Below are 23,472 nucleotides of genomic sequence, written 5' to 3' on the forward strand. Positions count from 1 at the left end.
CCGCCAATGTAAAATTAACATTTTACATTGCTGGTCCCAAGCCCGGATAAAGGAGGAGGGAGAAGGTATGCCATTGATTCATTACTGTAAGTTTATTTGTCACATGCAAAACTCCCATGTGTCAAAATTTCAGCTTTTTAGTTAGTTTGACATTATTATATAATATATTGCTATAGTTTATTTTCTAATATCTATGTAATTATTTATATGTTGTGATTGAATTATGCTAACTTGTGGCTGCTATGTTAAGCTACTAAGGATTTGAGCACCATTATGGAAGGTAGCGTAGAGTCAAACATATTAGATGAAAATTTAGATTATATCTTCCGATATGCCCAACTTAAGAATGCAAAACATAGTATGACTTATTTAATTGCTTAAAAGAAAACATAGTGGATACATTTTAGTTTGCTGGAGATTTTTTTTTTTTTTTTGCCATAAGTCCATGGTATTTAATAAATTGTGAGATTTGTTGCTTCTGCCATCTGTAAATCTTTCTTCAGAAGTATATATTTAACTTATGAGTTGGCCCAACTTTCCATGGTATGTTGATTGGCAGCCAAAAAATGGACTATATATAGTTGGTGATTTTATGACCAAGAAAGAGGATTTACATGTGGTAAAGCCCACCACCACCATTGATGAAGGTATTTCATTACATGGTTTGATGTTATAAAGTATGTCATTATTCTTAGTTTCTAATATACACATCTTTGCATCAACAACATTGGAGGTTCTTGTTGAAAACAGAATTACTGGCTTTCCTGTGATTGATGATGATTGAAAGTTGGTTAGTATTCATAACTTTCTTGGGATTAAGAATTTTCAGAGGTTAACGAGGATGAATACTATTGAAAGTGCCCTCGATCCGCGGGGTGCGCGGATCCGCTTTTGACCTTTGAGATTCGGGAGTTGCCACCTAGTTATTACGGTCTAGGAACCGATCAATGACTCTAAACGGATAAAGAACTAATCTAGAACATAAAAAAAAAACTGAATTCGGGGATCATGTTACAGGGTTGGAAAGTGTTAGGCACCAACCCTGCCCGGTCAAAGTCGGTCTCTACTAATTTTTCAAATAAGTTACATTGCTAAAAAAAACCTAGATAATAATAAAAAAAAGTAAGAAATTATACCTTTCCGATAGCAAAGACCTTGTTCCCTCAGATCCGACAAAAACTGCTCTTTGTACCGTATTCCTTGCTTCGTTCTGTCTCCGAATTTGATTTCTGATCTCCGAGGCAAGGTATCTCATTTTTTGATCTGGATTATTCGAGTTTGTTATGGATTTTGGGGTGTTTTGGAAGGGCTTTTGGGTGTTTTTTGGGCTCAAATCGAAAGCGGGATGTTAGGTAAGGAGTTGAGACTCCAAAACTAGGGTTTATGGGGGGTTAGGGGGGTTAGGGGGGTTAGGGGGGCTTTTAGACCTACTTCTCTTAGGGTTTATCATTTGATACGAAAATAGGGTGTGAGGACCTCTATTTATAGATTTTTTTAAGGGTTGATTTAGATAGAATTAGTGTTTAATTAGAGTTCTTTTAGTTAGAGTTGTATTTTAGTTAGAATTGTTTTAGATGGAGTTGTGTTTTAATTAGAATTATTTTAGGTAGAGTTGTATTTAGTTAAAACTCTATTGAATAGAGTTATTATTTAATTAGAACTCTATTAGGATTTTGACTTTTGATCTTATTTGATTGACTTTTAATATTTTGACTTTAGTCTTAATTGATTGACTTTTAATATCTTGACTTTAGTCTTACTTAATTGACTTTAATTTTGACTTTAGTCTTACTTGATTGACTTTAATACCTTGACTTTAGTCTTGCTTGATTGACTTTAAATTTTTGGAGAACCCCCCTCTATTATATCTTTAATTCTTTGGACCCCCAAATGGAGAGGTCCTTAAAGAAATATCTCACGAACCCTCAACAATTTTTCATGAGAGCCCGATTGATCGATTTTTTTAGTTCAAAATTTTAAATTAATTTCATTAATGTTTAACTTTAATTATTTAATATTTTATTTATTAATTTCGAAATTTTTAATTATGAAACTTGTGAAATTACCATTTTGCCCCCAGAGAGGACTTTTCACGTTTTAAGTAGGTTTTTAATGTTCTAGGATGTTTTAGAATCGATTTTTCATAAGAAATTCAATGAAAATATTAGTTTGTGTCATTTATAAAAAATTTTGTGTGAAATGATCGTGAACTTTATGAGGGGCATTTTCGTAATTTTGTCGAATTCTGTGAAAATTGGCGAAATGATTTATTTGATTTCGATTTGTTATTTTATGTGTTTGAGAGAGTTTTCCTAAGCGTAACGTAGGCTCTAAGGTAGTTTTAATGTTAGGGGTATTTTGATAATTTGGTCATTTTTAGTGATTTTTATCGTAAAGCTTCTTTTTGTCATAAAAATGATGATTTCTAAGCTTCTGGGGTTATATTTTCCTAGCGTAGCGTGGTTTCTACAGTTTTGTCAGTTCGAGATACCTCATCTGGATTTCTGAAACATTTCTGGTAACAAAATAAAGCAATAGAATAAACATCCATCATTGGGAACCGTTGCGATCAGGTTGACGAGTTGATTAATCAAACAAGTACAAAAATGAGGTGTCTACAAATGCCCGTCTTTGGCAGAGGGTTGAAGCAAACTAGATAGCAAATCTATTTTGGTAGATAGTGTGATATCCGAATGCCAAAGCTAGTGACAGTTCATTTTGCAGCCTTATTTAGCAATTCGTCAGGATGTTCGGATCCTTGAGCGTAAAACTCTCCCCGAACTAAAAAGTTGTTAGGTCCTTGAGCGTGAGCTCTCACTGACAGTGTCAGATCCTTGAATTTTAGAGAATTCTTCTTGACTAAAAAGTGAAAGTGTGAGTGTATGTATTGTGTGAAACTGAGTAAAGATTGAGAAAAAAAAAACTAAGCATAATCTGAGCATAAACTGAGCATAATCTGAGCATAATCTGAGCAAAGTGAGCATAATCTGAGCAAAATTTGAATGTCTTCCTCTACCTACCCTAGGTGAACGAGTAATAAACTAATTTTTTGAAAGTCCTACTCTACCTACCTAGGGTGAAAGAGTAATAAACTAATTTTTTTGGGAAGTTCTACTCTACCTACTCGGAGTGAAAGAGTAATGAACTAATTTTTTTGGGAGTCCTACTCTACCTGCTCAGGGTGAAAGAGTAATGAACTAATTTTTTTTTTTTGGGAAAGTTCTACTCTACCTACTCTGAGTGAAAGAGTAATGAACTAAGCTTTTGGGAGTCCTACTCTACCTGCCCAGGGTGAAAGAGTAATGAACTAATTATTTTGGGAAGTTCTACTCTATCTACTCGGAGTGAAAGAGTAATAAACTAATTTTTTTTTTGGAAGTTCTATTCTACCTGCCCAGGGTGCAAGAATAATGAACTAAGCTTTGAGGGAACAAACGGTGGATTAACCTCGCATTTGATTTTTTTTTTTAATAAAAAATTAGATTTTATGAAGGTCCGGTAAACATTTTAACTCTCTTTGAATCTGAGGAGTTTTCAAAATTGCTATCAAGAGGGTAACCTTTAATTCAAAGTTAACCTTATCCTTTGGGGTTGAAATTGACCAGACTTCAGAATCAAAATGCCCCTAGTTTGACAGGGAATATTACACTAGGTATAATTGAACATAATTTGAAAACAAATGCCCCTAGTGTAAGGGAGGAAACTGTACTCTTTAGAATAAGGAAGTGCCCTTGTTATGAAAATTTGAAATCCTTGATTACCGCAAGCGCAATAAAGGTTTAACTTTTAATTTTGACTTTTTATATTGAAGATTTTGAGTCAGGCTCAAAGAAATTGGAACAAAATATTTCTTTCTGAAATTCATCATAGAATTTGTTCTTTCTCCCCGTCGGTTCTCTTAGGGACATGAAACTCTTCAGATCAATCATAGACGAGATACTTGTATCCACTGAGTCTATATTTGGTTCAAACTGGGTATTGAAACTTGATCATTCGGACTTCTGATATTTCGGCTCGAGCTACCTTTTCAACTTCTCAACTCAACGGAGATTTTCTTTTATTTTTTGATAGCTCTAAGTTTTGCCTAGATTGCCTATTTAGGTTTTCAATTTAGCGAGCATGCTCTAGCTTTTGCCTAGATCGCCTTTTTAGGTTTTCGATCTAGCGAGCTTACAATTTTTTTTTTTCCTTGCTTTGATTGTTGCCAAGGTCATCTTTTCAGATTTTTAACCTCGCGAGCTTGCCTTAATTTTTGCCTAAGTTGCCCTTTTGGGTTTTCAACCTAGCAGGCTCTTTTTTTTTCTTCCTGTTTGAACTTCTAGAGTTGCTGTCTGATCATGCTTTGCTATCTTCATTGACTTTTCGCACGGTACTTAGGAGGACTTTCATGGGTAAGCTTAGGACTGGGTATAAAAAGAAATGAATCTTGAGGCCCAAAAATCCAAATGCCCCTTGTGTGGCATTTCCTTTTAAATTAGTTTCTTTTTCCTTGAATTTTCTTCCCCACTTTGACATTTTTTTTTCTTTTGAATTTTTTTCTTTTTAGATTTTTTCTTTGTCGGGGAATCTATTTTTATTTTTATTTTTTTATTTTGATGTGGTCGGGCCTAAAGTAACTTCTCAGGTTGCCTACGTACCCCAGAATTTTGGGATTAGACCAAAACGTAGTTCGAATCTTCCCTCCCCTAGGTTAGTTGATCGGGCTGAGAAAGAAAAGGCATAATTTTTTTTTTAAAGGCTGCAAAGGGCTGAGAAAGGAGATATTGAACTGAGTAGCAGGAAAATTGATTCGGCCAAAGATGACCTCCTTAAATGTAGTATCGTTTGATCTGGTCAAGGTTGGTTGACTCTGGTAATTCAATTCCATCATGATCTTTAAGTCTAACAGTTTTTCCAGATAGTATTTCCTTAATGTTTGAATCTCTCCAATTGGGTTCAAATTTCCTCCTATGATCGATGAAGAGTGCTCAATCTTTTTTTTTGGTAGTTTGAGGGTTAGATCCTTGACTTATAAGTGATGAATTTTCACTTTCTTGTCAAACATGCGAGTGACTACTCTCCATTGACAAACCCAATCTGTTTCTAACAATTAACTTCTATCAAGACCTTGAGATACAGGATTTTCCCTTTTAACCGGTAAGATTGCTTCCACATCATACTAGATTGACTCTAGTAGAAGACTGTATTGAAGTGTAATATGTCCATAATGCGAATGGTAACTTCTCTAGCCAATCCCGATGTGATGTGTGATTGACACATTTTCACGATGATTGTCTTGAGATTTTTACTGGCTGCTTCAACTATTCCATCGATTTTAAAATTCCAGCACTGATACATTTTATAATCATTCCTCTGACTATGTTAGTCAATTCTGGTTTGTATATGTGGTGTTCTCGCAGGATGGGTATATATTTCATGTTGAACAACACTCCAAATGTAACCGACATATCCTCATAGGACCATGTAAGCAAGTCTTTTGAATTTTCTGAATAAATTCATCATCTCTTTGTGCTCCTCTAGGGATAAGTTAGTTCCAATCTGAATTTCTTGGGAATTATTTTTGTTCCGAGGTCAATGACCTTTAGTTCCTCGAGCAAGACATTTATCTCCTCATTCAAGAGAGGGTTCCTTATTAGAGGAATTTCTCTTTGAAGCCAGTTATTAGTTAATTCGTTAATGCGCTCAAGGTATTCAAAAATTTTCTTTATTCAATTAAATTTATATAGGATGACTGACACCATTGCAGACTCGACAAACTAACTTGATAAGAAAAAAATAAGAAATAAAAAGACAGACTTGATTACTGAATTGATAGAAAGAACTAGACTCAAGACTCATAAACAACTAAAGACAATTACCCACAACGGACTTGATTACAGATTGAGAACTTGAGAAACTATTTCCAAGTGGTTGGACTGAGTCTTCTTCTTCAGATTCTTTGCGTTCTTCAGACTTACTTCTTCTCTCTTGGCCAAGACTGTGTTTGGTGATGAAAACCTCATTAGGAACCGTCACTCTGATAAGAGGGGGCTAGGAGGTTTATGATTAACTGATCGGATGAGAAGGATTGGGTCAAACGAGAGTTGAGTATTGGATACCATGTTCAAAGTCTGAGGAAATTGGTAAATGGGTAAAGGGTTGGTAGTAACATTTGGCTGCTCAGGGGCAGGAACAGTAATTTTTTTGACGTCAATGAGGTCTTGAACTATATGACGAAGAGCAACGCAACGATCAGTGAAATGTCCGGAATTTTGGTGAAAATCACAAAATAGGTTGGGATTGTGAGAAGTGGGGAGTGGATTTGGTAAAGGTCGAGGTTGGAGAGGTGTAATGAGCCCTTTACTTAATACTTTCTAAAAGACAATGCTCAAAGGCATACCAAGATTGGTAAATTTCCTACGTGGTCGAGGTTGACTAGGGTTAACTTGGTTACTAGGCAAGATAGTAGATTGGACGGGTGTAGTAGACGTATTGGCTACATAGGCGTGATCAGCGCTAGACTTGGAGTTGGTGAAAGGCTTTTTGAACTTGTTGTCCGAAGGATTGGAAAGGATTCCGGAAGCGAAAGCATCTTCCAATTGGCTACCAGCTTGTAATAGAGACTCGAATGTAGGAAGGTATTGGGAGACTAGATGTCGGGCATACCCTTGCGAGAGGTTTTTTAAGATAATAGCCACTTGTTCTTTCTTTGAAGGTCTATCCCACATTTGTGTAGCCTTGGCCCTCCAACGACCGATGAAGTCAGTAAATGTTTCCCCATTCTTCTGTTTAGTTGACTCCAAGTCCCTTCTTGAAGTTTCAATTTCGGTACTGTATTTGTACTGATGCCAGAAAGCCTTTGACATATTCTCCCATGTACCTACTGTAGCTGGATCTTGAGACATCAGCCATCGTAGAGCTGATCGTGACAGAGTTCGTTGAAATAATAATGTCATATGTTCGTCGCTAAGCCCCATAGTGCGCATGTTACTAACGTACACTTTAAGATGCGTTTTTTCACAACTACCCCACTGAATTTGTCCATCTCAAGCATCACAAACTTCTCTGGCAGATGAATTATAGGAATACGGTTCAGGGCTTCAATGCCCACTGCAATTTAATCGATACCCTTTATACTCTTCATAGCTGACTCCAGTTGAGACATTCTGTTGGCTAACACTGGATTCTCATCAGCATACTCTTCGTCTCCATCGAGTTCGAAGACTTCATGGGCACGTCTCGCTATATTTTCTTCTATCATTTTTTCCTTTAGGATCATCAATGGGATTGCCAGTTGATTCTAAAATCTGTTCTAAGACTTCCACTTTGCACTTTATACTGTTGATATCATTAGCAAAGGCTGCCAAAATCTTACGAATTTCTGTGAGCTCAGATTCTAAAGTCATTTCTGGCTGTTGACTTGGTACCAACGTTTGTTCTAACCGACTTGACTTATGACTCCAACTAGGAGGTGGACACTTGAGTTTGGGTGCAATGATAACCCTGAAAACCCCATCAAAGGTGGATTACTAGTTATGGATCGTAGAGTAGACTTTTAATAAATAGAGGTTTCTCTTGATAGCATGGGTTAACTTAACCCCTAGATTCAAAATCTCTAACCAATGAAATATTTCGATCAAGAAATATTACATGAATATGATTTATTAATCTTGTTAAGTATGAAATATTCAGTCCATTGAATTAAACTGGTTGATGCAAGGTGATTAGGACTATGTACCCATTTGAGTTTGGGCCGGTTCAACCCAATGGATCTGAATATTCCACTTGCATCACTTCATCTAATATTTAAGCCAATTAGTTCAACCGGTTCATCTGTTGATCCATAAGATCCATTTACTAATGGGGCTAATTGGTTTAACTTGATATTGACCAGTATGTCTCATCAATTAAATTTATTGGGTTGAACCGATATTGTGGGTTTGATTGGAGCAGTGTGGACCGGTCTACCCACTTACCTTTTGGTTGGATTAAATAAAGCAACCCGGGAACACCCATAGTCAGTTCGGGTCGTGACCTATAGGGAGGTTTCTAGACTTTATGCTTACTATGTGCAATGCATTTTATCTGGCCACTCTTGCCCAAATACACCTATATACCTCTCGATACGTGGTGACTTGGTTTGATATACCATATAGGTGATAATCTAAAACCTCAACTCACTTCTCTGAAGCTAAAAACAGCCAGTTTGATCTCCAGTTGAGAGGTGGCACACAATGCTGAGCAAGAGCCCACTTAAATACCTCTCATCTAGAATAGATGTAGTCTATCCCCCTCGTATAGTAAGGTACAACGGGGCAAGATCTCGCTTAGGCACCGGTTTTGACCAAGAAGTGCAATTGATATACTTAGATTATCTTTTTATACCTACGGGTACGAGTCAAGAGTTGTAGCTTTCATAAATGGTTTGGCATCCACCGAGGGGACCGACCACGTACTAGTACTACGTTGGCAATCGGGACATGTGACTGTGTGGCTCACAATAGGTCAAAGGCTCAGGTCGTTCAAGCCTGAGTGCATCAATATATCTCTCAGAATCACCTGATCAGACGGTATTAATGCCCCCAGTTTGATATACCCTAAGGTACGTGACTGGAGTTGTGGTTTTCATGAATGACGTCGCATCTCCGAAGAGACCGGGCCCTGCACTAGTGCCATGTTGGGTATATGGGACGTGTAAGTGTACAAAACAGTAAACGTGCATGTGGTGTGTGCAAAACAGGGTGGGGTGTGCCCGGGGCCTTTTCCAAACACATGGGCCTATGGGTTCAATCAAACCAATCATTATAACATGAATTACATGAATATTTAATCGATGTAAGCACTATTCCAATCACATGAATATTTAATCACGATCAACAGCATTCTAATCATATGATTACAGACAAGCATAATAAAACATATATCCATGGCAGAAGCAAACATTTAATCTGAAATATTTCTTGATGTGCTTCAATCAAGGGTTATTTTGGATGGTACAAAATAATTTAAAAACCCCAAAAGTGTTGAGTTGAGGACGAAACGGTGATTGTTAAGATAAGGAACGATGATTTTGTTTTAACCAATTGAAAGTTTTTTTTTTATTTTGCCAAGGAAACCAAAAACCCTTTATTTTTATAAAAAAAAAACATGATTTCAAAACCCAAAAACTATTGCTAAAAAAATTAAAATCACAACCTAAAAAAAAATTGTTTATTGCCACACCAACTTGCTTGCAATCAAGTAAAGGAAACATTGATTAATATCATGATATGAGGTGCTTTGTAAAAGATTAGTGTGATAATTGCTTAATAAAAATAATTCAAAATCAAACTTGACACATTCACAAAACCTAAAACAACACATAAATATCCAGCCTAGAAGGTCTAAAGAAGAAAGAAAAAAAAATGACTAAAAAAATCAGAACATTTTTTTTTTTTCACGATAAATATCCCTAAGTTAGAATGATCTGTGTCCGATGTGAGGTCTGATCTCATCCCCAATTGTTACACAATGGACCATTGATCTTAACTCTAGGTCGCCATATAAAGAAAATGAAGGAGAAATTCTACGTGATTGACAAATTTGGCTCACAAAACTTCATGACAGCAAGACTAGATTTATCTTCAAGTTCAATTTCCTAAAAGAAGGATCGATTGCAACCTTCTCTTTAATTTCAGCCAAAACAAACAACCACACAAACCAATCCAACACTGAGATGAACTGGCCGATCGGTCACGAAGTCAACAGTACTCTTTGAATCCGAGCATGGGATCTAAGAAATTCATGAATTTCTTATAAAAAAAATCCTTTGAAGTTCTATTTGGACGTTCCTTTGAAGTTAATAAATTACACTACCGATAGAACTTGGACCTAAGAACACGAGCACCAACGATCATTCTAGAATGTATGAGAAATTCCAGCACGTTAAGATCGGGAAAAAAAACTCAAGACTCTCAAAATGTTTATTACCGATTTAGGACCGAATGAACCCATGATTCAATCGAACAAAACAGCGAAAACACAGATGGGACTGATCACCGTGGTTCAAACTCCTCTAAGGTACGAGAAAGAATCGATTCGGGATATCTTTAAGCTTCATCTCTCAACCAACAGTCGCTCAAATCTCTGCGTTTTTAATAATCTAAACCGCTGAATTCTGAATTTCTCTTCGACAGAGAGAAGAGAGGTCGACGAGATCACCTAATTTGAGTCGATTTTTTTAAAAAATTATACTTTGAATCGAAAGGAATCAACGATTTTAATCAAGATTAACATTCATTGGGCTGAAATTTCAGCCGATATATCAGAGAGAAGAGTTCGTTCTCTGTTAAAAACGTTGAACCCAACTGGTTCAACCATCTTAAGAAGATGATGTGTGCGCATAAAAGGGCAGTTTTTGTTTGTTACACACTAGCCCATAGCTACTATGAACAGTACCTAAAAAAAGACAAAATTTTCTCTTTTTTTTTTTTTAAAAATAAAAAAATTATGATGCTTATAAAGGGTCAGCTCCTATGTGTTACACACCACTCCTATTGGCCCATTGTTGTTATTTAACAGAAATTTTTTTTCTTTTAACCCTTTTTAAAAAAAAAAAACAAATAATAAGACAAAAAATCGATAAAAAAAGAAAAGGATTGTCGAAGGATACATCGCTCATCCTTAAACAAAAATTTCGCTTTTGTTATATTTTTTCTTGAAAAAAAAACAATGTTTAAAGATAGCATCCAAAAAAAAAGGAAAAAAAAAACATATAAGGCTCCACCGTTTATTAATCATCACTCCGTCCTTAATTAAACCTATTGATCTCTTTAATTACTTAGGGCCACTCTCAATAACCCTCGATTGAGCCACAGAAAATAATATGCTAAGACGAAATAGTCAAAGTTCAAACAAGCAATCCACAATTGCACTAAAATAAATAAACAACCAAAGAAGTAGAATAAACCAAACTAAAAATAAAATAAAATAGAATAAACTAGGTCGTCCTCGCAATGCTCCCATACTTGGGGTTTTTCAAGTCTGATCCTCAATGTCCCCAGTGGAGTCGCCACTGAAAGTGCCCTCGATCCGCGGGGTGCGCGGATCCGCTTTTCACCTTTGAGATTTGGGAGTCGCCACCTAGTTATTACGGTCTAGGAACCGATCAATGACTCTAAACGGATAAAGAACTAATCTAGAACAGAAAAAAAACTGAATTCGGGGATCATGTTACGGGGTTGGAAGGTGTTAGGCACCAACCCCGCCCGGCCAAAGCCGGTCTCTACTAATTTTCCAAATAAGTTACATTGCTAAAAAAAACCTAGATAATAATAAAAAAAAAAGTAAGAAATTATACCTTTCCGATAGCAAAGACCTTGCTCCCTCAGATCCGACAAAAACTGCTCCTTGTACCGTATTCCTTGCTTCGTTCTGTCTTCGGATTTGATTTCTGATCTCCGAGGCAAGGTATCTCCCTTTTTGATCTGGATTCTTCGAGTTTGTTATGGATTTTGGGATGTTTTGGAAGGGCTTTTGGGTATTTTTTAGGCTAAAATTGAAGGAGGGATGTTAGGTAAGAAGTTGGGACTCCAAAACTAGGGTTTATGGGGGGCTAGGGGGGCTTTTAGACCTACTTCTCTTAGGGTTTATCATTTGATACGAAAATAGGGTGTGAGGACCTCTATTTATAGATTTTTTTTAAGGGTTGATTTAGATAGAATTAATGTTTAATTAAAGTTCTTTTAGGTAGAGTTGTGTTTTAATTAGAATTGTTTTAGGTAGAGTTGTGTTTTAATTAGAATTGTTTTAGGTAGAGTTGTATTTTAGTTAGAATTCTATTAAATAGAGTTATTATTTAATTAGAACTCTATTAGGATTTTGACTTTTGGTCTTATTTGATTGACTTTTAATATTTTGACTTTAGTCTTAATTGATTGACTTTTAATATCTTGACTTTAGTCTTACTTAATTGACTTTAATTTTGACTTTAGTCTTACTTGATTGACTTTAATACCTTGACTTTAGTCTTGTTTGATTGACTTTAAATTTTTGGAGAACCACCCTCTATTATATCTTTAATTCTTTGGACCCCTAAATGGAGGGGTCCTTAAAGAAATATCTCACGAACCCTCAACAATTTTTCATGAGAGCCCGATTGATCAATTTTTTTAGTTCAAAATTTTAAATTAATTTCATTAATGTTTCACTTTAATTATTTAATGTTTTATTTATTAATTTCAAAATTTTAATTATGAAAATTGTGAAATTACCGTTTTGCCCCCGGAGAGGACTTTTCATGTTTTAAGTAGGTTTTTAATGTTCTAGGATGTTTTAGAATCGATTTTTCATAAGAAATTCAATGGAAATATTAGTTTGTGTCATTTATAAAAAATTTTGTGTGAAATGATCGTGAACTTTATGAGGGGTATTTTCGTAATTTTGTCGAATTCTGTGAAAATTGGCGAAATGATTTATTTGATTTCGATTTGTTATTTTATGTGTTTGAGAGAGTTTTCCTAAGCATAACGTAGGCTCTAGGGTCGTTTTGATGTTAGGGGTATTTTAGTTATTTGGTCATTTTTAGTGATTTTATCGTAAAGCTTCTTTTTGTTTAAAAAATGATGATTTCTAAGCTTTTGGGGTTATATTTTCCTAGCGTAGCGTGGTTTCTACAGTTTTGTCAATTCGAGATATCTCATCTGGATTTCTGAAACATTTCTGGTAACAAAATAAAGCAATGGAATAAACATCCTTCATTGGGAACCGTTGTGATCAGGTTGACGAGTTGATTAATTAGGCGAGTGCAAAAATGAGGTGTCTACAACTACACACCTAAAATATACGTTAGGAACATTGATGTAGGGTTATGTTGCTAATGTTGGTATCTTCTAATTTAAAACCGGTGTGTAATTTCTCAGACAATATTTCTTCTTTAACATCATATTTAAATGCTTAGATTTACAAAATCGTACTACCCTAGAAAAATTGATTTTCCAGTTCAAAGGAATTTTCATTGGAAGAATATGCAAGTAGGAGTGGCTCGGGTGTTCCTAAGATTTGATGCCCAAAGCCAGATTGATGAGATCGAAACAAAGATTAATATGTCTACTGACACATTTTTTGATAGAACAAAGAAGAATTTAGATAAAATACAAAACACGTTGAATGCCGTGTAAATAAAAAAATGTGGTTTTGTTGCTTTTGAGATTAATTGCAACTAAATCCATTTCATTTGTTTCTGTTCATGTTGGAGACTAAGTCTAATCATAATTGCTGCTATAATGCTTAAGATCAACAGTTTATATTCATCGATTGTGATAACACTGCCTTGACTCATAGATTGATAATTTATAGACTTATCATAAGTACATGAACATGAGTTGTGCACAGAAAATGTACAACTATAAGAACTTGTTGAAGGAGAATTTTATGTGCATGCATATTAATCAATTCATATCCATTTTATTGCATTTTCTGTTTTGATTTACCAAGTGTTGGACATTGGAGCTCATATGTGATTATTTGGGTCATTTGATTATGAGAATTTACAGATGCCCGTTCGATTATTGAAAGAGAAAATAGCAAATGAAAATGGCATCCCCATTGAGCAGCAACGCCTAATTTTTCGGGGAAAGGTCTTAAAGGATGATCACCTTCTCTCCGCATATCGTATCCTTCTATTTCAGATTGTGTGATGCTTCCTGTTCATGTATTTAGAGATGACCGCACCTCATTTTTTTTGGTTATCGGTAGATGAGCAAATTTGGAAGTTACTTCTTTCATGTGTTCTCCATGTTTGCATTCCTCGCATTTTTATTGGGAAAATTTCTTGCAAATCTTTTTTTTTGTAACTGGACTCATTACCTGATTTCTAATTATTGTTGATTTTTGGTATACCTTGATCCACTTGCCAGCATGTGGGTCTACTCCCTAAAGATTATTTCACCCTATTAGTTTTATTAATTGGTTGCAGGAGTTTGGATTGGCAGTTGTCCCTTCCATCATGCTTAACAAGAGCCAATATGGAAAACACTCGTATATCTAATGTCCATATTTATGGGTTTCTTATTTCTTTTTGGTGTAAAGTGTTTAAAGAATTTAGGGGGTTCATACAAATTCTATGCTTTGTCACTCTTTCAATGTTGTTGCCCCCACTACATTTAGTAGAAAGGCAACCAGTCCAGTCACAACCCTCAGCTGGAACAAACTTTGGAGAGACCAATGGAAGTAATGATAACCGAGGTATCAATTCTTCATCTACAGCTGGTACTTGTATTTTTTTTTTTTTTTTTTGACAAGATATCATTGGTTCAACCAATGCCACAATTTTCGTATAGCTCTTTGATGATGATGGAGAAATGTATACATATATCTCTTCCCTTCTTTTATTGTGTAACATGATATTACTGCTCTGTGAAGTAAGGTTTCTTATATGTATTGTTCCATGTTAAAATATTTACCATTTTGCAGTTCAAGTAAGTGTTCTTCGCATCTCTGGCATCATCATATAATTAAGGAAAAATCCTTAAGTGACTACAAAGGGCACTGTGTTGGACACTGAGCTGACGAGGAGGGATGCTCAGAAATATGGATGCTTTTCCTCGAGATATGAGTGAAAAGGCATTTATGGTTCTGTGCACACCTCCACGTCAGCTCAGCATCCAACTCAGTGTCCTGCATAGTCACTCTAGCATGACTCTATAATTAATATATCATCATTTTATATGATCAATCGGTTAAATCTGAAAAGATCAGTGTCACAGTGAGTTATCTTTTTTATTTGATAGGTAATGATGCTAGTGCCTCACGTGGCAGAGTAGGTCAAGTTTCACACAGTGTGGTTCTTCGAACCTTCAATATCGGGGACCAAAATGAAGGAATTGTTCCTGATCTTACTTGGGTATGCTATTTGATTCATAGGGGGTGCATTTCAGTGGATCTTACCTGCAGTTATTGCCAAAGGATGTACAAGGGGTCTGCATCATTCTAACCATTTTGTTTTACTTCTAGATTATAGGCATAGTTTTGAATTCAATTGGACTTGGGAACCAGATTCCTACTCGTGGTGCTAGCAATATATCCTTTGGCATACCGGTTAGTAATGCCTTTCTTTTCCCCAATGCTTCTAGTTAGGCCTTCCGAGGAGTTGAAACAGAAGGGACACATGATAAGAGCCAGGCAGGAAATCAGGTACCACATGTACAGACATCTACCAATCACCCAGCCCATTCTCTACCTCAGCCCTTCCCAGCTGTAGTTGTTCCTTCTTATCAAACGGTAGTCTTCCTGCTTTGTATTTATGTTCCGCCCCCCCCCCACCTTTTAATTGCTTCTACTGAAAATTTCCGTGGCTTATTTTTCTTTAATTCAACCCATTCCAGATTCTTTGAACACACTTTCCGAGTTCGTAAACCGCATGGAGCTGGTTTTATTAGTCAATGGTAATAACTTCAAACATGTTACCGAATTAACTTCAAATAGGAGTAAGATATTGTTGTTAGACTCGGGAACATGTCCTCCATAGAGTCAAGAATGTCGAATGGTCTTTGAGAGATTTGTGTGTTGAGTCCCGATGACCATCCAGTCATCTTGACCTAGGGGCGACAGTCTGCCCTGGCTGACTGAATCACTTCTACTTATTTGTTGCTTAACATAATCCTCTTTTTCTTTTCTTTTTATATATAATTTTTTTTTATTTGATTGATATAAGGAATCGAGCATCTCCTTCACCAACCAATATTGGAGATCAACAGAGAATGGACTTGCCATCTAATGCACGTGGACTAGCAACACCTGAAGCACTATGCATCATTATGTGGCGAGCACAACAACTTCTTAGTGGTTGTGATGTAGCTGCACTTTCTGTATGTCCCCATTTTTTAGCTTTGTTCGTAGATGTATTGCTTGGTTATCTCTTGTGCACATGTGTGGCATTGTCTGTTAGTGCACACTTTTTGCATATTAATGGATGCGCAATGCTGAGCTTTCAAGATCTTTAATTTGAGTGGTTTCAAAAGCTGATCCTAGGATTTTTGAGATAAGGTGAGCTGAATTTTCACAATCTCACTCATCATAAGTTTCTTCAAATCTTTAATGCTATATATAAACACCAAGATGCCTTGCTTCCTTCAAGAGCGCAAGTCTTTTGTGGCATAATGCATATATGCATGTTTGAGTAATCCTTTTGCAGCATTATTCACGTATGCATATTTGAGTAATCCGACGGTGATCTCTGCAGATCTGACTGCTAGAAGTCCTATATGACAAGGACATGTGTATTGGTGTCTAACATAGGTACAAAGTGTCAAACACACCGATCCCCACAATCCTGATATGCCAGCATATGTGTACAATTTATTATCATCTGTTAAGGGAGATTTTCTTTTGATAAAGTATCTCATCATGCATTCAACAAGCTTGTTGTGACATGGTGTCTGATGAGTCCATCTTCTAGAAATTGAGTGTTGTTATGTAGTGGTAAATACACATTTAAGTTGGTGAGTTTAGTATGGATGGCGTAATATAAAAGTTTTTAAATAAGTAAATTTAGTAAACAGGCTAGATTAGTAGATATGTTTAAATTTGTAATGCCACCCAGGTCTTTGTTGAAAACAGAATGAAATGTAAATTGTGTGAGCATGCCCAAAGTGGCAATTGTTTTACATTGACAGCCTTTGCATCCCCCCCCCCTCCCCTTTTTTTGGTTATTTTTTCTTTGTTTCTAATTTTTCATTGTTTGTAATTTGCTACGTCTATGTAGAATATTGCATGACGTTTGGACGGAGATGGAGGTTCTTTTGATCCTGCAACACGGAGCCAAATTCAGGCCGAATCAGTGCAAGCAGGGCTAGCAATGCAACATTTAGGTGCTCTTTTTTTGGAGCTTGGCCATATAATTCTGACACTACGTATGGGGCAGTCTCCTGTATGATTTTCTTCCTTCACATTTCTTTGCTTCATTTTTCTGATATTTCAAATAAATTTTGTGAGAAATTGTTATCGTGCAACTGCAGGCTGAATCTGTGGTGAATGCTGGACCAACAATTTATGTCTTCAACTGGGCCAAATCCTATAATGGTTCAGGTTAGTTACAAACTGTTTGATTGCAAGATATTCGTTTTCAAGGGAACATGGGTTCCTTTGGTAAATGGTAATGGGAACATGAATTCCACCATTTGATTGTACCCAGGAAAATATCAAGAAGAGAATTTAATTTATTATAGTTTTGAAACTTGTCGAGTTGACTTGAAACTTGTCATTGATTTTAAGGTGATTCGGCTCCAAAATTTGATGGAACCAAAACCAGCTTGTTAAGTCAGACTTGGCAAGTATCACGTAAACTCGTCTGCTAGATCAAGTCACAACTCGAACATGAACCAAGTCTTGTCAGAAACTCTACATAATTTTTTTTGTGGAAGACCGAAAATAAATATTTTATTTTGTTTTTAAATATTTAAAACTATTTTCTAAATTTTTATCTGAGTTGTTGGAGTCGACTATTTAGTTGATGACTTGACTTGATGAACATCCGAGTAGAGTCGAGTTATCTAGTTTTAATATGATTTTTTTTTTCTTTCTCTCTCTTTTTTTATTTGAGTTGGAGTGTGTGTGCGTGTGTGCGCGTGCCTGTGCGTGAGTTGGATTCCGGATCATTTTATCATGTGTGAGTGTGAGTTGGATTCTGTGAGAATTTGTATCAGTCTGTAATAGTAATACAATGAGCTATAGTAGAGAGGGCATTTGGGTCTTTTCATATTGATAATTGGGGGTGGAGGTCATCAATTTCAAAACATAGGGGTATCTCTAATATTCAGCAATACATGAGGGGGCTGGTGTAAATTTTTTTTTTATTTCAAAAAACTTTTGTAGCGACGGCCAAAACCGCAGCTGAAGAATTTTTTTTTAAAAAAAAAGACTACCCTATAGCGACGGCCAATAGCGGCTGTCGCTATAAGTCCTGTACCTAATCTATAAATTGTCGTCAGTATAACATTTAGCGATGAGACTATTAGCGACGATTGCTGACGGCCTCCCTGACTGTCGTTAGTGCTTTTGCAACGGTATTTTATACTTATAGCGACGGTCGCGGCCGTCGCTATAGCCCTATTTTACTGTAGTGTCTAAAGGAGTACAGCTACTTTATTTTTAAAATGCTTGCACTACTTATCAACATAAAGAAATAAAAGGAAAAAACTCTGACTAACATAGAGAAATTTTGGAAGGAAAATGCTGGAGTAACATTAAAATTGACATAGATTCCCACATTGCTAATATGGATGTATGTATGGTACCATAGATGCTTTTCATTGATATATGAGTGAAAAGCATCTATGGCTATGTGTGCACCTACACATAGCAATGTGAGAATCGATGTCAATTTTAGTGTTACTCCAGCAAGACTCATTTTAAAGTTATAGGTGATTGCACCCTCCATGTGTAATGGGTTTGTCACTGATAAGAAGAATTAATCTTAGGTGGTCCAATCCCCTGTAAATATGGGGAAAAAATCCATTTAAACATGTCTGCCACTAAATTTAAAATTATAGTTATGTTCTTTCTTCACTCTATAAACATGGATTAAAATGTTATCGTATTGTCTATACCCTGTACAAATTGTCATACTTGATAAAGTGTAGTACTATAATAAATATATATTCTGAATTTATATATGATAAATTCTTCATCTTTGATAGGGGTGTCTTTTACTCTCACAAGTGCCACTGGAAATCGTTGGGGAAAAAATGGAGCCAGAGTGATTATACGACTCTGTTAATGTAATTCTTTCTTTACATGTAAGGATTATCTTCCATGGAATTTGTTATACGCGTCTCTAGAGTTTAGACAAACATCTATTGGATAACTAACTAAGGGCTTTCTAATAACAAGGTTTCATTTGTGAATTCTTAGAGTTGTACAAATAACAAGTGAAATTATTTAGAATCAACACTAAAAGAATTTCTTACCATCTTCACTTTTATTTGGATAAAGTTACATTGATATGGACACTCTCTCTATTGTAAATGGTTCCATAGTAAAAATGGTGGCTTGGCAGCTTGGGAGTCAGTAAGAGCACATAAATGGCTGGAGGTACCGATTCTAAAAGTTATTGGAATCCCTCTAATGATAGTCGAATGTGGTCTAATTAATATTTTTAGTAACATAGAAATTTTGTGTTCTGTTTGCAAGTGCTCAATCCTTCAAAACTTTTTGAGGAAATTGTCGTCAATCAGAAGTAATATTTCTTAATCTTTTTTATTTCTGTTTTAATTTTCTTCATACTGGCGGATACACTATAACATGTGTGGTATCCCAGGTATGTTGAATGCACTGCATCTGCAATTGAGGCTCTAGTATGCTTCATGAAGTTATATCCTGGACATAGGAAGAAAGAAATTGAATATTTCATTGCAAAAGCCATACGTTACCTCGACGAGAAACAAATGCCTGATGGTTCATGGTATTTATGTTTCTTTTTCTAACCTATGAATGATTAATCCTATAATTTACGTAGTTTTTTCTTGTTTCATTTTGCATAAATAAAAAGTCTAAATGAAATATGGAGAGATTATAATGGTATGTTCTTATCAAGTAGACCCAATAGAAGATAAACTATGGGATGGATGAGTGGAACAACTAGAAATAAACGCATTCTTGAAAATATAAGAGTAGACCCAATAGATGATAAACTATGGGAATGTTAATTGAGATTGTTCTTTCACATGTAATGAAAGCCGATTACAACCTCAATTAGAGGGAATGTGGAAATTGAAGGTTCTAATTTCTAACAAGAGCCTATGATCATACTCTTTCATAAACTAAAGTAAGAACATTTATGGGGTTTAAAAGTTATGTACCATATCAGAAGGTCTAGACTGAGATATTCAAATTTTGATTGAGACCAAAACTAAACATTGAACCCAAAACATCTAAATATTTTGAACTGTCCTATGAAATCTTCGATGCCCAATGTAATTGAAGAAACAGTGAGGAGTTGTCTCTCACCACTGTTTAAAGAGTTGCTTTATAGTGCGATTAACGGTCCCTGCAATGTGAGAGGGTTAGGAAGTACGGCGTTGAATCCATTACCATTGAATTTTAGGGGAAATCTAGCTATGAATTTCTTGAGTGGGGAGGTTGTTGATGAGAAATGGAGTAAGCAACATATTTTGGAGTTGGAGGTTTACGGAAACGGATGGAGTTGGTGCAAGATCAGATCAAGCAAGCATTAGAGGAGCTGAGATCAATGGGCAGCTCATAAAAAATTCTGTTATGTTTTCGATCACTAGTAAGTGTTTGGTTCTTTTCATTTAATTCTAAAATATGTTGGTCCTTGATTGGAATTTGATTTTGTATGGAGCGGTCGAGCTCAAATTTCTTTCCTTTTTTTTACTTCTTTTAATCTTAAGTTATGGTAGAACAGTAACAATGTTGGCGCTTTCTTTTTCGGCCCCAAACTTCAATGTTCAATGAAAGTTCCCCTATAATTTTTGATAGGTATAAAAATCTCATCAAAAGAGATTAAAAAAGAAATGAAGTCAAGGCAATTAGCCTAAAACAAAGCGAGTGGAAGTAAAAATAAAGTAAATTGAAAGAAAAACAAGATTAATCAATTAATCAAAGTTCATTCGATTTCTAGTTTATAAATCGGAAAATATTACTTGAGGATCTGATGGAAGGTTAATCTATTATTGCTACATTTTTTCAATGCTTGCTTGAATTTACTTTTGCAACTCCATTATGTGGTGGTGCACTTTGTTGTAACTGTTTATCTTTGTAAATCAATTTGCTTTGCTAGTGATAATTGTTTATTCATCATCATCATCATCACCACCACCACAACCACCAAAGCCTTATTTATCTCAAAATGCGGGGTTTCAACGAATTTTGTTCCTTTAGGTGATTATGTTTAAAATAATGTCTTTTGTTAATTCTAGTGTGTTAATATATGTTCTCACCGCTTCAATCCGCATTTTTTTCAGTCTTCCTCTCCACCCATTTAGAACCTTCAACTTGCATATTCTTTTTGACTAGGATTTAATCCCCCTTCATTGCACATGAGCAAATGATCTACTACAATTCCTTGAATGTATTCACTTCTACTTTTATCTTCCCTCATTTTTCCACTCATACATCTCTACATCCTCTTCTATGCTTTATTCTCATCTTCTTTTCTGAATATAGCATTCAATTCCGTAAAGCATTGCTGATTTTATTGCAGTTTTATAATTTCTACTTTTAGTTTAATTGGGATGCATTAGTCGCGTGGTACGCAAATAGTACATCTTCATATTAATCCTACCTCCTCCTCAAATTTTCACCCTTATGGATAAAAGGACCAAGGTAATTACAATAGTCGCATGGGTTACTTCATGTGCATTAGTTTTTATTGATTCTTTCTTCCTCTATGATGTAATTGCTAAAGTTACATGCTATATACTTTGTCTTGGTTCTACTTATTATAAAGTATTTGGGAGTCCAAAAGTAGCTCTTTTAGTTTTCTATATTTTTTTTTAAATGTTCTAATTTGTGTTAACCATCTCAATCTCATCAACAAACACTACTTCATCTACAAATAATATATACAAATTAAGTTCTGCTTGGGAAGTCCCGTTACTATCATCTTTGCATTATTATAGGTATTCTTATCTTTGCTTTGGAGAGGTTAGGGCTAATTTGATTCATAGGTCAATTCTTTGCCTCAAGCTGAGGATTCTTCAAAATTATTTTTGGAATTTGAATGTTTACATTGATTTGGGACTTTGATTCCATTTCTCTTGCAGTCTTGTATTTCATTCAACTCATTGCTCCCTATTTTTTTGTATGGTTTATATTCCATAGCTATAGTTTGGATGAAATAGCTTGTGTTATGGATGTGGAGACGTACAGTACAGTCTTGTGAGTTGTTAAATACCCTTTATATGGAGTGATGTGTGGAGACATTTCTAATATTTAAACATTTTGTAGGTTTTGGCAACTCAAATAGGAAGTATGGGAACGATATTGCATGCCAGGTCTGCACATCTTTCACTAGTTGAGCATATCTATGTCCCATGTCTGATATACATGTGTTGGATGTTAGGTTTCGATTTGCAAGACTTATTTTCTATAGTCATATATGCTAATAACTTTTTGACGACTTATAATTTGGGAAATTAGTTTACCAAATCAGCTTTAGATTCATTTAAAAGGTCTGTTGTCTGTTAAAGTGTACTATTGTGCATGTCATCTACAGTTTTTTCAATGCTAGGTCCCCCCCCCCCCGCCAATGATTTGCTAGAACATTGAGAGATGAAGTTTTCAGTAGAAGAGAATTTCAATCTACATTGAACCACTATCCTAGAACATGCATTTTATGGAATATGGACAATATGTCAGCACCCATAACTGCTATGTTCTCATTTTACATATCAACTTATGATTGAGTGCACTTTGAACAATTGGTTGATGATCTTCAAGTTTTCTTTGTATTTATTTTTCTCTTAACTAGAGATTTTGTGACATTATTCTATTTTATCCACCAGGAAGGAGGATGGGATGTCAATCAATCCAACCTTCAATGTGTCAGTAATATTCGGTAAGCGAGATGAGGTAAGCTAGCTTGTGCATTACCCCGTGTAGTTTGTCTTTGTTTATCATAACATCATGAGATCTTCAAAACTACAATGCTCGCAACCAATGCTAGTGGCATGTTCAGGTCAGTTAATTGAACATATAAGGTATGTTGCCACTTAAGTCAAGTATGTGTAAATGCATTTATTCCTTGTCGGTGTTAGACTTTCTTTCTTTTTTTTCGTACTTTTTTTTGGGTGTAAGGTCTTTAGTGAGTTAAAGGTGGTCTTCTTTGAATTTTTTTTAGTTCGGTGTGATCAAGTTTGTGGTATTTCGCCTTCATTGGTGTTAGTGTCTCGTCTATATTAGTTGGTCATCTCTGCCGCTTTAATGAAATGATCTTTACTTACAAAAAAAAAAGTGTAAATTCATTTATTGATCTATGAAACAAGATACTTCACCTAAAAAATGGGAAACAAATTGTTTACGTGTGTTTAATGCAGCCAGCTTTCTATATTTATTAGATGCTCATGTTTTCATATTTTGCCTTGTGTTTCAGTAGTTCTGGTTCTTCTAGGTCATTGGTGGCTCTCGAAAACAATAAATTTATTATATGTTTGTTTTCAATGTATGCACACAAGTTGGAAGACATAGGCTAAAACTAATCTATATATATATATATATATATATATATATATATATATTAATAAAAATTTACTTATTGCAGCGGATATTAATATCCGCAGGTATATGTCTTATATTTTTTTTTAAAATATCTATTGCAGCGGATATTATTATCCGCCGCTATATGTCTTATATTTTTATTTTATTTTTAAATATCTATTGCAGCGGATATTATTATCCGCCACTATATGTCTTATATTTTATTTTTTTTAAAAAGATCTATGGCAGCAGATATTAAGATCCGCCACTATAGGTATTATATTCTATTAATTAAAAAAA

At 35.3% G+C, this 23,472-nt stretch overlaps 2 long non-coding RNA genes across 6 annotated transcripts; both read left to right on the top strand.

Annotated features, from left to right (window-relative positions):
- The first annotated feature begins 224 nt into the window (after nucleotides 1-224).
- LOC147396323 (uncharacterized) lies at nucleotides 225-17,803 on the top strand. Of its 4 annotated transcripts, none has more exons than XR_015181044.1 (7): nucleotides 225-280; nucleotides 560-647; nucleotides 13,512-14,202; nucleotides 14,748-14,860; nucleotides 14,971-15,824; nucleotides 16,721-16,885; nucleotides 16,974-17,803. It is a non-coding gene; the product is annotated as an uncharacterized LOC147396323 (long non-coding RNA). The 4 variants fall into 4 exon arrangements; XR_015181046.1 differs by having other exon boundaries at nucleotides 16,721-16,868; XR_015181045.1 differs by lacking the exon at nucleotides 560-647.
- A 1,119-nt stretch (nucleotides 17,804-18,922) lies between these two features.
- On the top strand, nucleotides 18,923-22,896 carry LOC147396324 (uncharacterized). Of its 2 annotated transcripts, XR_015180349.1 has the most exons (4): nucleotides 18,923-19,192; nucleotides 19,274-19,417; nucleotides 21,925-21,971; nucleotides 22,482-22,896. It is a non-coding gene; the product is annotated as an uncharacterized LOC147396324 (long non-coding RNA). The 2 variants fall into 2 exon arrangements; XR_015180348.1 differs by lacking the exon at nucleotides 18,923-19,192 and having other exon boundaries at nucleotides 19,199-19,417.
- The last annotated feature ends 576 nt before the right edge of the window (nucleotides 22,897-23,472 follow it).

Source organism: Akebia trifoliata, chromosome 8 (genome assembly GCF_017979445.1).
Source record: "Akebia trifoliata isolate Shusen 1 chromosome 8, ASM1797944v1, whole genome shotgun sequence".
NCBI classification, from domain to species: domain Eukaryota; kingdom Viridiplantae; phylum Streptophyta; class Magnoliopsida; order Ranunculales; family Lardizabalaceae; genus Akebia; species Akebia trifoliata.